General features: G+C 43.9%; 1 protein-coding gene across 2 annotated transcripts in view; it reads left to right on the forward strand.

Annotated features, from left to right (window-relative positions):
* The first annotated feature begins 2,603 nt into the window (after window positions 1-2,603).
* Window positions 2,604-20,511, forward strand: part of PTPRA (protein tyrosine phosphatase receptor type A) — a 168,713-nt gene continuing 150,805 nt past the window's right edge. Inside the window, exon 1 of one of the 2 annotated variants that reach the window (XM_026012390.2) lies at window positions 2,604-2,935. The gene's annotated coding sequence lies outside the window, so the exon portion shown is untranslated. The remainder of the gene's footprint in view (window positions 2,936-20,511) is intronic. The other variant, XM_026012389.2, reaches the window with a different exon arrangement.

Consider the following 20,511-nt stretch of genomic DNA (forward strand, 5'->3'; position numbering starts at 1 on the left):
CATGAGCCCTGTGACTCCTTGGGGGCGCCTGTGGTGTGGCCCTCAAGTGCCTATCTGGGGGTGTATGCTCCAATAAGCTGGGCCAAAAGGAGAACTGGGAACAGGACTTCAGCCTCTCAAGCTGGTGGGCCTGAGTACAGGAAGCCTGCCTCCGCTCCCTCTCTAAGCCTCCTTTATGCTGTCCTCTTCAAAAACAGCCCTTTGTCCTGTGGTGATGGGGCAAAAATGTGGAAACCCTGGGCATCAGATGGGGTGGGGAGGCTGGGCACCTATCCACACATGGCCAGATGGGGATGGGAATGGGACTCTGTCCTTTCCCACTGGAAATGGTCGTCGTGGTTACAGACCTGAACTCTCTTTCCCAGGGTGTCCAGAATGGGGTGCCTAAGCCCCTGCCTCTCCTAGGTCTAAGGTTGTCTCATTCCTTAGACACCACAAATGCCCTGACCACAGTGCTGCTGTCTCATAAAGAGAGGAACTGCATTTCCTGAGAATGGGTTATCTTCCAAGCTGTATGTGTTTATCAGAGGCTGGGAGGTTCCAGGAAGAGTAGCAGAGGAAGATTCAGGTCATCCAGACAATGCAGGGGGTTGAGCCCCAGGGCTCTCTGACCCCCACACCCACCCTGTGTTTTCCCAAGTGTGGCCACATGGTGTGTGTGTGTGTGTGTGTGTGTGTGAGGGGAGGTCCTATAGATGATCTTGAGGATGAACACTTTTTATTTTATTATTATTTCTTAAGTAAACTCTACCCCCAACAAGGGGCTTAAACTCACCACCCTGCGATCAAGTGTCCTATGCTCTACCCACTGAGCAGCCAGATGCCTCAACACTTTTTATTTTAATAGATACTTTAATATTTGTTAGAACATATAAGTAGCATGTCAAACCTTTTTATGGTAAGATAAGTAAAACTACAAAGAAATAAACCAACCAAAAGAAGCATACTAGAAGATAATAGGGTAGATGTATATAAAGCAAAACTAAGCTGGTGGGGTTTGTTCTTAAGGTGCCACTGCTACCCTAGATACCCAGGTACCTCCTGCACATATGGTCTATTTTTCAGGCTTCCAAATGCTTTGAGTTCTGGCTTTTCTGTTTTCTTTTTGGTGTGTGGATGGATTGAGTTGGGACTTCCTGGGAAAGGTATGGAAGAACCTGCCCTCATTGGCTGCCCCTGGGGTCTAAGAGACTGGGCACGTGGTCTCTGGGCCTTCCCGCCGCTGTGTTTATTGGGCAGAAGCGCCTAGGGTTTGGCCATTTCGTGACCCCTCTGGCCCTGCTGAGAGCAAGAGACAATTGTAGCTGGAGAAGTAACTTCCCTGCCTGGGAGGGCCTGAGGGCGGCCCACCGCTGCCTGTATTCCCAGGCCTTGGCTCCGGTCAGCATATAGTAACTTATCCCACAAATGAGGAGAGGGGAGAGTGTAAACAGTCCTAAATTGGCGTCTCAACCTTAGGCAGTGGTGGGGACTGGAGGTGATAGGGGCACCAACCCGAGGAAATAGTTGCCGATTTGTTGGCTCCTTCTGCACCAAAATGTACCCCCAGGCACCCCTTGTCAGAAGAGTTGCCGCTGGCCACAGATTCTTCCCCTGGGGCGCTCCTCCACCCACCGCAGGCGGCGCGGACTTGGGGTCCGGAATTGAGGGTCGCCCAGCAAGCTCTGCTTGCACACTACTGTGCAATCTGTCCCCAGCCTGCAGATGCCCAACCACTCGCCGTGGAGCGGGGCCGGGAGCGTCTGAGGGCCCTTGTGTGGGGGCCACAATCAGCGGAATGTGTCACCCGCCACCCAACTCGACCATGTCCCCTGGCCTTCAGCCGCGTATGCCCAAGTCCCGTAGCCTGGGAACCACAGCTGCGGGACAAGACGTACGCACAGCTTTGGGGCACCACGCGTGCGGTAGGGACCCCTGGGAAGGGGTCCGCGCGCGCAATCCCGACCCCGACCGCAATAGCCGGACGCATCTCCGGATCCTCTCTCCCTTTGAACCTCCTCCCACCCCCCCCCAACGGCAGAACACCATGTGTCACATTTCTAGTCGGCTCGGTGGCAAAGCAGGCCCCGGTACGCGCAACTAGAAGGCGGGAGTGATTTCCCTGGGGCTTGGGTGGGGATGGTGTGAGCCGACTTGATGTAAGACGACATCTACGGCGCCAGGTCCATTCCAGGCACTTCGCAGGTTCTTCTCCCCGAGAAAGCCTACGTCCTTTGAATACCTTGCAGCAATGGGGAGGGTCGGGGGAGTAGGAATGGAAAACATTTGGAGAGAGGGATGGAAAGATAGCTTTTGAGTCGCAGTCCGTCTTGGTTTCTAGACATTGGCACAATTCGTATTTGGCCTCAGTTTCCTCATCCGTAAACTGGAAGGCCCACGTCCAAGGGGCTGGGACTGTAAAGAGGCGGAAGGCGTGGTGCACGGGCTGTCAGTGCTCCCGGGGTCTGGGCGGCCGCGGGGTGCACGCACACCTCCCACGCCGCGCAGAAACGGTTGAGACCGTGAGACCCAGTTCAGCGCCCCGGGCGTGCTTGCAAGCGAGCGCTCGGAGGCGCGCAGGGCGGGGCCCACTAGGGCTGGGAGACGCCCGTTCGGTGCGGGCCAATCAGCGCCTGTCTCTGAACCGCCAATCAGGGCCCACCTTACAGCCAAGGCCGGGTCGGGAGCGAGGCTGCGGCGAGTGCGGCGCTGACAGAGACGCGCGCGCGCCAGCCAGTTCGGACCCCGGGCCGCGGCCGCCATCACCGCCGCCCACCCAGTCGCCCCTCAGCCGCTTCCCCTCGCCATGGAGGCGAGGCCGCCGCCGCCGCCGCGAAGCTCCGAGCCGCGGGCCGGGCGGCGGCCCTGAGGGCGTGTGGCGGGCCGAGACGCCGCCGCGGAGTCGAGGCGGAGCCGCCGTCCTCGTTCCCAGCGGTCCCGCCCAGCGCTGGACTCGGTGAGTGCTCGCGGCCGCCGCCGCCCGGGTGGGCTCCGCGAGGGGGGGGCGGCTCCAGGCTGCGTGTGGGAGGGCTCGCCGGCCCGAGCCCCAGGTCCTCTGTTCCCGGCAGAACCCGTCAGGCAGCTCCAGTGGGGCCCCGCGTCCTTGCGCTGTCGGTGGGGGGGGGGGGGTGTCCCCGGAAACGTGCGGGACAGGGCGCCGACCCCTCTCGACGGCCCGAGAACTTCGCGTGCGTCCTTCTGGGGCCAGGCCAGGGTGCTGCCGTAGTTCATTCTGAAGGGAGAAACTTGGAACAGTGAGGACAGAATTTGCTCCGGTCCGTGTAATGGGAAGAAAGGCGAAGACTCCAGGCATGAGAAAATTTGCTCTTGCGGAGACTAACTTTTCTTTGCCTTAACCCCCCTGGCCCAGGCCCTTCTTTTCCGCCCACTCCTAACTGTCGAGGCTGCTTAAGAAGGGAAATAGGGGCTCAGCTGCCCAGAATTCAAAATGAGCCAGTCGGGAATGCGGATTCCCTTTTTTTTTTTTTTTTTTAAATTTTGGTAAATAAAGAATAACGTGTGTTTTAATTTTAAATTAGTTCTTGATTGTATTTCTTGAAGATGAAAATAATAATGGCAGAGCTGAGGGAACCCCCCCCCCCCCCCCCCCCCCCCCGCCCCTTGAGATCAGTGATGATGTTTGTAAGATTGGAAAAGAGAAATGTTCAAAACCTCCCTCGGCGGGTAAAATGCCTTCAGAAACCTGTACCCAGGGTAGGGATTTGTGCTCTAGAACCAGTCGCATCTCCCAGGAGATGTCTTCATTTGCCACCTGCTTGCTGTTAAGGCAGCCTAGAACCAGAAGATGGTGGGCGAGGAGAGAGCTGAGGGTGGAAGATGGGCGAACATCTTCCTGCCTGGCCACTCCTGCAAAAAACACGGATCTGATGCTGTCACTTGTTTACTTAAAAACTCCTCGCTCTCCTTTTCCCATGGGATGAATGAAGCCCAAAATGTCTTATCAAGTCATACAAGGCCCTGGACGGTCTTGCCTCTATTTACTCATAGCTTAGTTTTTCTATTCTCCTTTCCCTCTTTCCTAGCCCTTTGGAGCTGCTTGACTGCCTTCTCACATGTTTGGATGCCTTTGCTTGTGTGATCCTCTTTCTTCCCCCTTCTTTAATCTGCCAAGTTCTGCCTCTGTCTTTAAAGATCTTCTGATTTGAGAAGCTTCTTGAGGCCAGGAGCTGTGTCATGTTTACCTTTCCATCCCCCATGCCAAGACGATTCTTCTTCTCAATTGTCTTGTAGGTCCCATTCCAGCTCTTTCTCCATATGTCTCGTCTCTGTTTACTTCTAGGTACCCACTTGCTGAGAGAATCTTTTCCTGAGTGTTTCCCAAAGGCCTACTTGGAGTGTATGGCACATCTAGGATATTTAGTATCTCAGATTGCCCATCTCTTGTGTCTGTTCTCATCCAGTCGCCATAAGTAGTCAGCAGGCAGGAACTGGCAGATCTCATATCCCACTGGTTTCCAATCTGCTTGACTGTCTCTGAAAGCTTCAAAGCCCCATGATCTCTTTTCACCTCTGCCTGCCCCAGGTGGCCTGGCTACTATGTGTATTCCAAGGCATGTGGGATCCAGGAGGCAATTCACTGGGTGGGTACCTTTTAGTCACTTACTTACCATCTGGATGAAATTCAGAACCAGAAAAGCCAATCAGCTGACTTAAGTAAAGGTGTTCATGTGCCTTCTATTTGCCAGGTAAAGAGCTTGGAATACAAAATAGAAGCAAAGAAGTCAAATCTTAATTTTTAGGAGCTCACAGGACAGGTGGATACAAAAACCTCACAAGTGCTATGAGAATGTAGTAATGATAATAACTGTTGTCTTTTATTTGCCTTATGAGAGACTATAATAAATTCATTCCATGAATTATCTTATTTAATCATTTCAGTGGTCAATTAGGGGCTTATTCCTATTTGGCAAGGTGGAAACTGAGACCATATAAGGGGCACATGAGGGAATAGTCAGGATTTGAATCTTGGCAGTCTAGTTCTAGAACATCTGCCAGGCTGTATGTATAGAGAGCATTCCTTTCCTGGGAGGGGACCTTTGGGTCACAAAGGATGCGTACTGAGTTTGTGTGTTGTGGACAGATTGTAGGAAAGAAGAAGCATCATGTGAGGGCTTGGAGGTGGAAAGAGTCCACTGTCCTTGGGGAGCAGAGGTTAAAACAACTGAGTTGGGTAGAGGGGAGAAGGATGGGAGATGAGATTAGAGTGAGCTTGCAGGGCTCTCTGTGCTGTTTTTGAGTTTGGGCAGTGGAGAGCCACTGAAGGATTTTCTTTTTTTTTTTTTTTCTTAAGATTTTATTTATTCATGAGAGACTCGGGGGTGGGGGGAGAGGCAGAGATGGCAGGGAGCCTGTTGTGGGATTCGATCCCGGGTCTCCAGGATCATGCCCTGGGCTGAAGGTGGTGCTAAACCGCTGAGCCACCCGGGCTGCCCGAGCCACTGAAGGATTTTTTTTTTTTTTAAGTTTTATTTTTATTATTATTTTTTTAATTTTTATTTATTTATGATAGTCACACACAGAGAGAGAGAGAGGCAGAGACACAGGCAGAGGGAGAAGTAGGCTCCATGCACCGGGAGCCCGACGTGGGATTCGATCCCGGGTCTCCAGGATCGCGCCCTGGGCCAAAGGCAGGCGCCAAACCGCTGCGCCACCCAGGGATCCCCACTGAAGGATTTTAAAGATGGTTAGGGACCTCGGCTGACTGGGCTTTGGAAAGGTCATTTAGGGTCAGTGTGCGGCCAGAAGCTGATGCCCCTCAATTTGGAGGCAATGCTCAGGCCCCACAGAGGTGGAGTTACAGCCTCTTAGACCCAGGGAGGGCTAGAGAGAATCCTCAGTTTCAGGAAAAGATAAATAAATGTGATGAAACACTCCAACAGAAAAGAGAGAGAGAGAAAAAACAAAACAAAACACCCCAGCAGTATAAAAGGGAATATAGAGGCAAATAAGTCTCCCTCCTATCTTAACCTCTTCAGAGATGACTGGGCTTTCCAGTTTCTATGGCTTTACATAGACACTGTACTTTTATAAATGTGTGTACCTATCCGTATTCTTCCCCTCATGGTATATACCAGTCACACCTTTTTCCTTAATGTATTTAGGAAATCATTCCATATTGGTAGGTATAAAGCTGTTCATTCTTTCTGTTGACATTTTTTGCTCTTCATTGTGTGGCTGCATCATAATCTGTAACTAGTCTTTAAGTTAAACATTTAATTTTCCAGATTTTTCTATTACAGTGTTACAATGAATGTTTTTGTAGTAGTAGTTTGTAAGGAGCTCATATGTAAGGTTACCTGAACAATGTATTTCTAGAAATGGAATTACTGGGTCAGAGGATATATGCCCATTTAAAATTTTTAGACCTATATCCAAATCACCACTGCTTCAAGGTGTTTGTACTAATCATCCTCCTCCCAAAATGTGAACGAGACTTAGTAGATCTTCATCAGAGTGTACATCAGGATCCCCTGGGATGCTTTTTCATATATCTATACCTACTTTTCCCTCAACTAATCTCCCCCCATGTGATTTTAACTGATTTCTTTCAGTTTACAGAGGGAGACATTGAGGTTCAGGAGGATAAATGACTTTTGTGACTTGTCAGTGTGGGTGGTGGTTGTTTTTCAAGCAGTTCTGATATTTGTATTTGCTCAGTTCCTTTCATTGGAGGCACTCAGTTGATTTGTAAACATTGTTGCATTATTTTTCTTCATGGTCATGTGGAAAAAGTGAGATGCAGGTGAAGTTTGAATTTGAGTTATAAGCAGGAAGCTGGCCAAATACAGAATCTTGTCTTTTTACTTCTAGTGCAATAACTAATGTTCCTAAATACCGAAGCTGAAGAAATGACTTTTTAGTGAGCTTGAGTACAACAAAAATAGACTGTATAACGCTTATTAAACTGAATAGCAGGGACACCTGTGTGGCTCACCCGTTTGGCTCAGGGCGTGATCCCAGGTCTTGGGATCGAGTCCTGCATCCGGCTCTCTGTGAGGAGCCTGCTTCTCCCTCTGCCTATGTCTCTGCCTCTCTCTCTGTTTCTCATGAATAAATAAAATCTTAAAAAAAAAAAAAGCAAACTGAACAGCAAATCCATAAATAACCCAATAATAAGATGTGTTTTTACTTATTTATTATTAAAAAGATTTACTTATTTATCTTAGAGTGAGAAGTTGAGAGAATGTGAACAAGCAGGGGTGCCTGAGCAGGAGAGGGAGAGGAAGAGAGGGAAAGAGAGAATATCAGGGAGACTCCATGCTGAGAGGAGAGCCTGATGTGGGCCTCGATCTCCCAACCCTGAGATCATGACCTGAGCTGAAACCAAGAGTTGGGCACCTAACCCGTGGAACCACTTGGGTGTGCCAAAATTTGTTTTAATATATTCTTTATAGGGACACCTGGCTGGCTCACTCAGAGCATGCAACTCTTGATCTTGGGGTCCTGAGGTCAAGCCCCACATTGTGTGTTGAGTTCACTTAAAAAAAAAAAAAAAAAAAAAAATATATATATATATATATATATATACACGTTTGTATATATATTCTCTATAGAAAAGAGAATTTGTTAAGTGTGAAACTGTATTTGCTTTATTTTTTGTTTTAATTGTAATTCCAATTAATTTATAGTGTTATATTAGTTTTAAGCATACCATATAGTGATTCAACATTTCCATACATCACTTGGTGCTCCTCATGACAAGCACACTCTTTAATTCCCATCACCTATTTAGCCAGCCTGTCCCCCTGGCCAAATTGTATGTATATACGTATTTATTTTTAAGTAGGCTTCACACCCAACATGGGGCTTGAACTCGCAGACCTTAAGATGGAGAGTCACATGTTCTACCAACTAAACCAGCCAGGTGCCCCTTTATTGACTTTAAGTTCACATTCATTTGGGTCATTATTTAGGCATGGCTTTTTTTTTTTTTTTTATACTTGCAGTCAGTGCATACAGAATATGATTGTTGTATTTTTGAATGGCATATAATATTTCATACTTATCTATGTATCTAATTTATTTTTTTAAATCTTTTTTTTTTTAAAGATTTATTTATTTTATTCAGAGAAAGAGAGAGAGAGAGAGAGAGAGAGAGAGAGAGAGAGAGACTGAGAGATGGAGACACAGGCAGAGGGAGAAGCAGGCTCCATGCAGGGAGCCCGACATGGGACTCGATCCCGGGTCTCCAGGATCACACCCCAGGCTGCAGGCAGCGCCAAACCGCTGTGCCACTGGGGCTGCCCTATGTATCTAATTTAGATCACAGAATAGTAAACTATGCATTAATAACTAGTTTGTGCAATCTTTTAAATTTTTTCCTTTACTTTATCCTTTTTACAATTATACTTTTTAAAAAGATTTGAGAGTGTAAGTGTATTGGTGTGAGCAGGTGGAGGGGTGGGTAGGGAGAAGGAGAGAATCTTAAGCAGGCTCCACTTCCCAACTCATGAGATTACCACCTGAGCCAAAACCAAGAGTAGGACACTTAACCCACTGAGCCTTTCGGATGCCTTCCCTCCCCCCCCCCCCCCCCCCCCCCATGAAATCTTAAAATAATCTTGGTTTTGGTTTAGGTCATGATTCTATGGGTCAGGGGATTGAACTCCTTGTCAGGCTCACACGCTGAGCCTGGAAGCTACTTGATTCTCTTCCTCTCCCTCTGTACCCGCCTCACCTTGAAAGAAATAATAATTAAATTAAAAAAGGCTTTAAAAAAAAAAAAAGAATTTTAAGTGATTTCTGCAACCAGCGTGGGGGGCGAATTCACAACCCCAAGATTAAGAGTTGCACGCTCTGACTGAGCCAGCTAGGCACCCAACAAATGGTACTTTTGAACACCTTTGCTTAAATACTACTACTGGATTATTTTCTTGGAGTCTTGCTCCTAAAATGGGTTCACTTGAGTTGGGTTACAGTTTCAGTGCCAAATTGCTATCTGGAAAGGTTGAACTAAGTTATAACACCATAAAAATTTATGTGGCCTTGTCTCCTGCCAGTGCAGCCAATACTATTACAAACAAAACCTAATATTTGATTTTATTAATTCACTCAAAATGTAATGGTACTTTGAATTAGGCTTAATTTACATTTCTCTAGAAAAAGAGACCAGTAGTTTATTTAGAATTTGAAATAGAGTGCTATGATATGTATCCAAGAGTTATGTACCTAAAGGCAACTTGTTTTTTGAGGAAAGATATGATTAATAGGTCAGAAATATTGTGGAAATTTAGGATAAGATCCTACTGGTATGAAATATAAGACTAGATGCTGTTCAACTGAAAATACTAGACATTGTGCCTGGAGTTGGTATATCCCAGAGTAACATGGATGTGATGTCTGTCCTTTCCCACTTGTGGGCTAATGTCAGAGAAGTTCAATGTTAGTACTTATGAAAAGGCCCTGAGCTGAGAAGGGGTTTGGTACCTCAGGGCATTGCTTCTCTAACTTGAATGTTCACATAACCATCTGGGGACCTTGTTAAAATGCCAAGTCCTGATTCATTATGTCTAGGGTGGGACTTGGGAGTCTGCATTACTAACCAGCTCCCTAATGAGGCAGATGCTGCTGGTGGGTGGATCACACTTGGAGTAACAAGGTCTAATTGAAACTTTGGTAAGAGGGGTAGCTCTTCACACTGGCTGTACTTTAGATTCACCTGGGGAACTTAAAAAATCAGGGATGCAAATACCCTACCCCCAGGTATTTTGGTTTAATTGGTCTAGGGTGGGACCTGAGAATGTATAAATATTTTTAAGTTCCCAAGTGATACCCATATGCAGTGGTTGAGAACCACTTGACTAGAGAGAGGCAGGAGCCAGAGTTGAGGGCCCTATATAACATGCGAGGATTTTGGACTTTATCCTGAAGGCAGAACTAAGCCATTATAGGATAAGGAGGAGAGTGAACTGATCTGATTTGCAGTTTTAAAAAGTTCACTGTTGCCTTCAAACTAGTGCAGTAATTTTCAAATTGAGGTAGATACGATGACTCACTGGGATGCTGGAAGAAAATTTTAGAGCTTTTATTATTTTTATCTAAAAAATGGTAAAACATTAAATTCAGGGATTGTTACCGGCATCTTCTTGGGTCTGTAAGTCAGTGTTCCTGTGTTAGCTATAGAACTTTGGGTGCCCTGAAGGAAGAGAAAGGAGTTCTGTGGTGAGCAAGCAGAGCCATAATCATGCATTTCCTTTTAGTGTATTCCAACATTAATAACAGGTTTTTTTTTTTTTTTTTTTATTCATTTATGATAGTCACAGAGAGAGAGAGAGAGAGAGGCAGAGACACAGGCAGAGGGAGAAGCAGGCTCCATGCACCGGGAGCCCGACGTGGGATTCGATCCCGGGTCTCCAGGATCGCGCCCTGGGCCAAAGGCAGGCGCCAAACCGCTGCGCCACCCAGGGATCCCTAATAACAGTTTATACATATTTTTTTATTAAACCTTCACAAAATGGACAAGTGGCTTAAAACAATTTTTAAAAAAAGATTTTATATATTTATTCATGAGAGAGAAAGAGAAAGAGGCAAAGACATAGGCAGAGAGAGAAGCAGGCTCCCTGTGGGGAGCCTGATATGGGACTCGATTCCAGGACCCGGCATCACAAGCTGAGCCAAAGGTAGATGCTCAAGCACTGAGCCACCCAGGGGCCTGCTTAAAACCATTTCTGCAAAGAAACCAGTGATTGAAGAAAATACTAATAATGTAAGCACAAACAATGGCAGAGTTGACCCTTGTTCAACTCCTATTACAAACTGTTGCTGAGCTGTTAAATCAGATTAAATAAGTCAGCTTTTATTACATTAGAAAGTATCAGGAAGCCTTTTTTTTTCTTTTTTTTTTTCTTCTTTTTTCTTTTTTTAAGATTTTAGGGCAGCCCGGCGTGTCTGCCTCTCTGTGTGTGTGTCTCTCATGAATAAATAAATAAAATCTTAAAAAAAAAGATTTTATTTATTTATTGAGAGAGAGCATGAGCTGGAGTGAAGGACAGTGGGAGAGGACAAGCAGACTCCCCTGCTGAGCAAGGAGCCCAATGTAGGGCTCTATCCCAGGACCTTTTTTTTTTTTTTTTAAGACTTCCTTCCTTCCTTCCTTCCTTCCTTCCTTCCTTCCTTCCTTCCTTCTTTCCTTCCTTCCGATACGAGCTGGAGTGAGGGATGGCGGGAGAGGGACAAGCAGACTCCCCTCCTGAGCAAGAAGCCCAATGTAGGGCTCTATCCCAGGTCCCTGAGATCATAACCTGAGCCGAAGGCAGGCACTTAACTGACTGAGTCACTCATACACCCCTGGAAGCCTCCTTGAAATATGGATTCATACCCTCTGTCATTTTTTTTTAAGATTTTATTTATGTATTCATAGAGACAGAGAGAGAGAGAGAGAGGCAGAGACGCAGAGACGCAGAGGGAGAAGCAGGCTCCATGCAGGGAGCCTGACGTGAGACTCAATCCCAGATCTCCAGGATCACACCCTGGGCTGCAAGCGGCGCTAAACCGCTAAGCCACCAGGGTTGCCCACATCCTCTGTCATTAATAGGAATCTTGTTTTAAGAGTTTGTAGAACCTTGAGATATAAAATAATAATATACAAGGCTGTCATTAGTACCAAGACCCTTGAAAACTAAGCATACAGAGCTTAAAGAGAACCTCTGCATTTTTCTCTTCCAATGATGTTTAGTCATAGGCTGTTCTATGCGATTCTTTAACAATTTTACTAACCTAGTGATTAAAGTATATATTTGTTCTTATGAAAGACAAAAAAGCACATAACATTGATAGGTTCTTCCTGTTGTACCCCACCTTCCAAAAAGGCTTGCTTTAAAAAAAGACCGGAAAGCTATGTCAAGAAGCCAAAATGCATTCCTTTTTCAGCAAATACTCTTATACAATGAATGGAAAGGGTTGTGAAGATTTGAACAATATTGAGACAAATTTTGCAGTGTGGTAGGTTTGCTACATATGTAGTTATAAAAGTATAGAAGCTTCTATAATGTCTTAGTATTTGCTAGATTTTCTTTTAATAATTAAATCTCTCCAAAGTCACATCTTTTGTGAGCTACTGGAGGAAAATTGTACTGGAGAAGATGTTTTCTTTTTTTCTTTTTCTTTTCTTTTTTTTTTTTAAGATTTTATTTATTTATTCATGATAGAGAGAGAGAGAGGCAGAGACACAGGTAGAGGGAGAAAGAAGCAGGTTCCATGCAGGGGCCGGACGTGGGACTCCAGGATCGCGCCCTGAGCCAAAGGCAGGCGCCAAACCACTGAGCCAACCAGGGATCCCTCTTTTTTTCTTTTTAAATTTATTTTATTTATTTTTAAAATATTTTATTTATTTATTCATAAGACAGAGAGAGAGAGAGAGAGAGAGAGAGAGAGAGGCGCTCAGAGACACAGGCAGAGGGAGAAGCAGGCTCCATGCAGGGAGCCTGATGAGGGACCCCGTCTTGGGACTCCAGGATCAAGCCCTGGGCCAAAGGCAGACGCTCAACTCCTGAGCCACCCAGGGATCCCGAGAAGATGTATTCTTAGTAGGAAATGACTGCCTTCATAACATTGCTATATGGAATAATTGTCTAAATGTAAGCTAGTGACAGAACAGTTGCGTTGACTGAATAAAAAGATGAAATTCATTCACTGCCACTTAATGGATTATTGAGGCAGGTTATCCTTTTTTTGGCTATTTTGTAGTAGAGTCGATAGTTTTTCCTTTGTTGTTGTTTTTTTTTTTTTTTTTTTTTTGCATTTTTTTCCCCCAAAACTTGCTGACTTTTCCTGTGTGTGCTACCTGGCAAATACTGTTTGAAAAATAAATATCCTTAATCTGTCTTTTCAAGTAAAATTGTTATTTAAACAGTGGAAGTAATTTTTTTCTTACAAAGAAGTGTGCTATGGAATAGCCTTTCCTAGTAATTAAAAAAACCAGCTTTATTGAAATATAATTTACATACCATAAATTCACCCTTTTAGGGCCACCTGGGTGGCTCAGTCAGTTAAGTGTCTTACTCTTGGTTTCAGCTCAAGTCATGATCTCAGGGTTGTGAGATTGAGTACCGCCCTCCTTGGTGGGGAGTTGGCTTAAATTCTCTCCCTCTGCCCCTCCTCCCACTCATGCATGTGATCTCTTCTCTCTCTCTCTCTCTCTCTCTTTATTAAGAATAAATTAATCTTAAAAAATAAATTCACCGTTTTAAAATGTACAGTTCAGGGACACCTGGGTGGCTCAGTGGTTGAGCATCTGCTTTTGGCTCAGGTGATGATCCTGGGGTCCTGGGATTGAGTCTCAAATTGGGCCCCCCATAGGGAGGCTGCTTCCCCGTCTGCCTAAGTTTCTGCCTCTCTCCTGTGTCTCTTATAAATAAATAAGTAAAATCTTAAAAAATAAAACATACAAGTTCAGTGGTTTCTAAAGAATTTATTTATTTATTTGAGACAGAGACTGAGAGAGAGAGGCAGAGACATAGGCAGAGGAAGAAGCAGGCTCCATGCAGGAAGCCCAACACGGGACTCGATCCTGGCGCTTCGGGATCACTCCACTCCCCGAGCCAAAGGCAGATGCTCAACTGCTGAGCCACCCAGGCATCCCAAGTTCAGTGGTTTTTAATATATTCTTGAAGTTGTGCAGTCATCACCACCATCTAATTTCAGAAGGTTTTCATTATTCCAAGAAGAAGTTCTGTACCCACTAGCTTCGTTCCCCATTCAGCCTTTCCCCTAGCTTCTGGCAGTCAGTTATCTTTCTGTCTCTATGGATGTGCCTGGTCTGGAGGCATCATGTAAATGGAATCATACGGCATGTGGCATAATGTTTTTGGGATTCATCCATGTTGTAGCATCTATCAGTACTTATTGCTTTTTGTAGCTAAATAATGCATTCCATTCCATTCCATTCCACTGTATGAGTATACCACATTTTGTTATCCATTAATCAGTTAGTGAACATTTGAGTTGTTTCCATTTTTTGTCTATTATGAATAATGCTGTTATGAACAAGTTTCTGTGTGAACATGTTTTCATTTCTTTTGGGTATATACCTAGGAGTGGAATTGCTGGATTAAGTGGTAATACTGTTTAACTTTTAGAGGAGCTGCCAAAACTGTTTTCTAAAGCAGCTACACCATTTTACGGTTTCCAGCAGCAATGCACAAGGATTCCAGTTTCTCCATGTCCTCACCAACACTTGTTATTTTTTCTTTTCTTTTCTTTTCTTTTCTTTTCTTTTCTTTTCTTTTCTTTTCTTTTCTATCTTTTCTTTCTTTTCTTTTTTCCTTTCTTTTCTCTTTTTTTCTTTTCTTTTCTTTTCTTTTCTTTCTTTTTTCTTTTTTCTTTTCTTTTCTTTTCTTCGTTTCTCTTTTCTCTCTCTCTTTCTCTCTCTCTCTCTTTCTGTCTGTCTGTCTCTCTCTTCCACACCCTAGGATCAAGAATTGCATGCTCCACCAACTAGGCCAGCTAAGCACTCCCTCTTTTTGATTATAGCTATCTTAGTGGGTGTGAAGTGGTATCTCGTTGTGGTTTTGATTTGCATTTCCCTGATGACTCATGATCTCATTGTTATTTTGTTACACCTATAAAAACTCTCATAATTTTACAAATGAAAAACTTGGAAACATAAGTTTGTTACCTGATAAAAATCTCCAAATGTGTTTCTAAAAAATTTCCAGGTGATCTAATGAAATAAAAGACCTAGAGATTGATCATCAGTGGTTGTTAAAGCCATTGGGGAATTTTATAATAATAGAAGGATGGGATTGACAATCTTCTGATCAATTATATCATCTTCATAATGGATACCAGTAAACCTTTTGTTCCTCTTGTGTGGTACAATAGGAAAAAATATAATACCATTCATGAAATACTCTCCCTCCTACAAAATTAAACTTGACTTTTTAAAAAAATTTATTTTAAAAATACATTTATTTGAGAGAGCAGAGGAATGGGGAGAAGCAGGCTCCCTGCTAAGCATGGAGCCCAATGTGGGGGCTCAATCCCAGGACCTCAGGACCCTGAGATCATGACCTGAGGTGAAGGCAGACACTTAAACTGACTTGAGCCACCCAGGCACCCATCAAGCCAGACTCTTAACTTTTAGATCTAACTATGAGTTCACAGAATGTGATTAGAATATCATAATATGGGGCAGTCCGGGTGGCTCAGCGGTTGAGCATCTGCCTTCAACCCAGGGCCTGATCCTGGGGACCTGGGATCGAGTCCCATGTTGGGCTCCCTGCATGGAGCCTGCTTCTCCCTCTGCCTGTGTCTCTCATGAATACATAAAATCTTAAAAAAAAAAAAAAAAAAAAGAATATCATAATATGGGAAATTCTGTAGAAGATCCCAGTTACTTCAAATAAATGCAAAAAACCCCAGATAAATTATTACAGATTAGAAAAGACTAGAGACATACTATTTCATTTTTTTAATCCTTTTTTAAAACATTTATTTATTATTTACGATAGACACACAGAGAGAGAGAGAGAGAGAGAGGCAGAGACACAGGCAGAGGGAGAAGCAGGCTCCATGCCGGGAGCCTGATGTGGGACTCGGTCCCAGGTCTCCAGGATAGCGCCCTGGGCCAAAGGCAGGCGCCAAACCGCTGAGCCACCCAGGGATTCCCTGAGACATACTATTTCAATATGATTAATGTGTTGACCTTGTTTAGATCCTGTTTCATACAAACCAACAATAAAAATATATTTATGAGGGGCACCTGGCTGGCTTAGTTGGAAAAGTGACTGAATCTTGATCTTGGGATTGTGAGCTTGAGCCCCACATGGGATGTAGAGATTCCTTAAGTGAAATTTTATTTTATTATTTATTTTTATTATTTTTTAAAAAATTTTATTTATTGATTAGAAACAGAGAGAGAAAGAGAGAGGCAGAGACACAGGCAGAGGGAGAAGCAGGCTCCATGCAGGGAGCCTGACATGGGACTTGATTCAGGGCCTCCACCATCACGCCCTGGGCTGAAGGCGGTGCTAAACCCCTAAGCCATCAGGGCTGCCCCTTAAGTAAAATTTTAAAAATATGTTTATGAAACCATTGGGAATAATTTGAATATCATTGTATATTAGATGATTTTTAAACAATTGTTTTAGTTATTTTAAAGTATGATAATGGTATTCTATTAAAAGGAAAGATTCTGGGGCAGCCCCGTGGCCCAGGGCGTGATCCTGGAGACACACGATCGAGTCACACATTGGGCTCCGTGCATGGAGCCTGCTTCTCCCTCTGCCTGTGTCTCTGCCTCTCTGTGTGTGTGTGTCATGAATAAATAAATAAAACCTTTAAAAAAAATAAAAGGAAAGATTCCTTTCTCTTAGGGATAAATACAGAAGTATCTCTCTCTCTGAAAAAAAATTCATTGTATTTGGACGTTTACCAAACTTTATTTTATTTATTTTAAAGATTTATTTTTATTTATTTATGATAGACATGAGAGAGAGAGAGAGAGAGAGAGAGAGAGAGAGGCAGAGACACAGGCAGAGGGAGAAGCAGGCTCCATGCCGGGAGCCTGATGTGGGACTCGATCCCGGGACTCCAGGATCGCGCCCTGGGCCAAAGGCAGGCGCGAAACCGCTGAGCCACCCAGGGATCCCCCTACCAAACTTTAACTTATTACTTTACCATAAGTATTTGAATACTTTACCATTTATTTATAGTTATTGAAGCTGGTTAAAAGACATAAAAGAATTTATTATAGTGGCACCTGGGTGGCTCAGAGGTTGAGCATGTCCCTTTGGCTCTGGTCGTGACTCCCAGAGTCCTGGGATCAAGTCCTGCAGCAGGCTCCCCAAGGAGAGCCTGCTTCTCCCTCTGCCTTGACTCTGCCTGTCTGTCTCTCTGTCTCTCATGAATAAATAAAATCTTCCAAGAAGAAGTTCTTGGAACTTGCACTATTATAGAGCTTGCACTTCTTTTGTGTATGTTTTAAATTTCCCATAGTAAAAAGTTAGAAAATACTCCCAATAGTTTTAGTGGGTTTCAAATCCATTTGTTAGAAATGGATTTCTAATCTTCTGATTAGTTTTCAAGAATAATTGCATCAGGGAAGATGGACATTTGCTAGTCAGATTTAAAGGAAAAATGTTTATGAAATGGTTGGGGTTGGAAAATAAATACCATGATTTAGTAAGCACTGCCATAGTGTTTTCTTTTCTTTTCTTTTCTTTTCTTTTCTTTTCTTTCTTTTCTTTTCTTTTCTTTTCTTTTCTTTTCTTTTCTTTTCTTTTCTTTTCTTTCTTCTTTTCTTTCTTTTCTTCTATTTGTTTATTCATGAGAGAGAGAGGCAGAGACATAAGCAGAGGGAGAAGCAGATTACCCCAGGGAGCCTGATGCAGGACTGGATCCCAAAACCCCAGGATCACGCCCTGAGCCAAAGGCAGACACTCAACCACTGAGCCACCCAGGCATCCAGTATTCTTTTCTTTTTGATCCCATGTTTCTCTTTGGCTATGATAGCCATTAAAACCAAGTATTGACTTGAGACCAACTTTTAGATTGCTCTGTCACAACGTATTGGAATGAGGTTTTTCAAGCACAGTGAGAAATACGTGATTATATGGTCACACTAATATTTAAAAAATAAGTTTAATACTAATATATTAATAATAGCAATAGTTTTTTATAATTACCATTATACTTACTCATATAAAAACCATTATTGGGATCATTATTTTATTACATTTGAAAATAATGTTTTGTAACATTCACATGTATTAGTACCTTTATCATATTTATAAGTGAACATTTGTTGGGGGTGTGCACATGGGTTGATTGGCTAATGTGTAGTCAGAAGGTTAGTCATTACTGTGGAGAATGAACTGCACAGGACATAAAGACTAATTGGTGATTGTTAGAGTAGATTTGGCCAGGAATGGTGGTGTTCTGGACTGGTTTGGGGTTGGGGAGTGGGGATGGAGATGGGGAGGGAGATAGGTGTATGATTTAAGCAATAGAAATGTTAGTAGGGTTCCAGAACCCAGGCTTTTTAGGAGAGATGTTCGTGAACTGAGCTGCTGTGTGTGGGAAGAACTTGAAATCTGATTGCTGTGAACTGGTGCAAGGAATTCTCAAACATTGATTGACAAGTAACTTAACCAGCAATTAGCTTTCAAACATTGGTTGACCGGTGGCTTAATATAATACTGTAAATACATTAATACTATCCATTAATAAAGATAATGTGTTTCACCACTGATGTATCAGCAGTACTGTTACCAGAGCAATGTGGAATAGTTCCAGGACTTCAACTGTTCTTCTAAAAGGAACTGAGGCAGGGGTGGCAGAGCTTTTACAGGGATGCTTCTGTTCTCCTGGTGGTCCTTTTCGTGTCTCCAGTGATGTGAATGCTTTATTCTCCTTTCAGGGACTGAGGCCAGTTCCTGATTCAGTGCCTCTGCCTGCTTTCTCTGTGAGACCACTGCGCTGCAGTGCTCCTTATTGCCTGCTTAAACCTGCTCATGTTAAGAGGGGCTAAATTCACAGTGACTTTCAGCTGGTGTCTTTCTCTTTTCTCAATCTGAGGCGCTAGCCTGCTCAGGGTTTTGCTATAAGTTGATAGAAGTCCTAGAGGATTCTTTTTCTTCTTGTAGTTCATACTCAGTAGTAGTGCTGTTGGCAGCAGTTGTGAACCTCTAAGGCCATGATTTTCAGTAGTGGCTTGTCTATGGTAGAGAGGAGGTAAGTTTGAAAACATTTTTTGAAAAGAAAAATTAGTTTTATGTTTTTAAATCAGTGTATTTTTAAAATTTGCTTCATTTAAAATCATGTATGCATTTGAATAATTAATACATGTACCTATTAAAAATATTCCAGTTTTGGGCAGCCCCTGTGGCGCAGTGGTTTAGAGCCGCCTGCAGCCTGGGGTGTGATCATGGAGACCAGGGATCAAGTCCCACGTCAGGCTCCCTGCATGGAGCCTGCTTCTCCCTCTGCTGTGTCTCTGCCTCTCTCTCTCTCTCTCTCTCTCTCTCTCTCTCTCTCTGTGTCTCTATGAATAAATAAATAAAATCTTTTAAAAAAATAAAATATTCCAGTATTTTTATTGTGTACTAAAAATACACAATAAAATGTAATTCTCCCCATCTTTTAGGTTCCTCTTTCCAGAGGCATCCCCAGGTACTATGAAACTTGTGCAACTTTCCAGAAATAGTACATGTCCATACAATGTGTGTGTTTATTTCTTTTTTAAAATAAGATTTATTTATTTTACAGGGAGGGAGGGGGTGCACCATCTTGGGGGGCGGTTATAGTGTGCAGAGTGAGAGAGCATCCTTAAGCAGGCTCCAAGCTCAGACTCTGTGCTGAGCTTGGAGCCTGCGGAGGGTTGGATCCTAGGGCTCCAAGATCATCACCTGAGCCAAATCAAGAGTCAGCTAGCTACTCAACTCACTGAGCTACCCAGATGCCCCTCCTGCTTTTTAAGATTTTATTTATTTGAAAGAGAGTTCATACGTGTGTGAGCAAGAGAGTGTGCCTGAGGAGGGAGAGGGAGGGGGAAAGAACCTTAAGCCGACTCCACATTGAGTGACTACCTGGCATGAGGCCTAATCTTATGACCCTGGGGTCATGAGCTGAGCTGAAACCCAGTCCAGTGCTTAACTGACTGAGCCACTCAGGTGCTCTACCCCATCCAGTATTTAAGTTTGACATTTCAGCTAACATTAAAGAAGAGTATGAGTGTTTTATGTTTATGAAAAGGGGTGTTAAAGCAGATTGAGATGTACTGTTCTTACCTTTGGGCGAGAGGTGGTAGGGGTTATATGGAGTTCAGTTTCTCCAGTGTTAGTGGGAGAGATTGCTTAAACAGTTAATACTTACTCAGTTGTACTTAAGTTTTCAAAGGTTTTACTTTGAAGAAGGGTCTTGTAGTAGAGCAAGTAGTGGTTAATAGCAGCTAAATTATCTGTGTGTTTTCTAACATCTGAGTGGGGCTTTTTTTTTTTTTAATTTTTATTTATTTATGATAGTCACACAGAGAGAGAGAGAGAGAGGCAGAGACACAGGCAGAGGGAGAAGCAGGCTCCGTGCACCAGGAGCCCGATGTGGGATTCGATCCTGGGTCTCCGGGATCGCGCCCTGGGCCAAAGGCAGGCGCTAAACCACTGCGCCACCCAGGGATCCCTGAGTGGGGCTTTTGTGCACAGAAAGGACTACTTAAAATTACTTGGGTTTAAATTAATATTCAATTATTTAAGTGCCAAATTAAAAATTTAGTTTTCCTTTAGTCTTGTTATTGTAAGTATTATAATTTTAAGATTTTATTTATTTGAGGGACACCTAAGTGGCTCAGTGGTTGAGTATCTGCCTTCAGCTCAGGTCATGATGCCGGAGTCCTGGGATCGAGAGAGAGGGAGAGAGAGCATGAGTGGAGGGCAGGGCAGGGGGAGAATGACAAACAGACTCCACACTGAGCTGGGAGCTGAGGTGGGGCTCCATCCCAGGACCCCGAGATCATGACCTGACCCGAAATCAGACATTTAACCAGTTGAGCCATCCAGGCGCCCCATAAGCATTGTA

The sequence above is a fragment of the Vulpes vulpes genome, chromosome 14, assembly GCF_048418805.1.
Source record: "Vulpes vulpes isolate BD-2025 chromosome 14, VulVul3, whole genome shotgun sequence".
Taxonomy (NCBI): Eukaryota; Metazoa; Chordata; class Mammalia; order Carnivora; family Canidae; genus Vulpes; species Vulpes vulpes.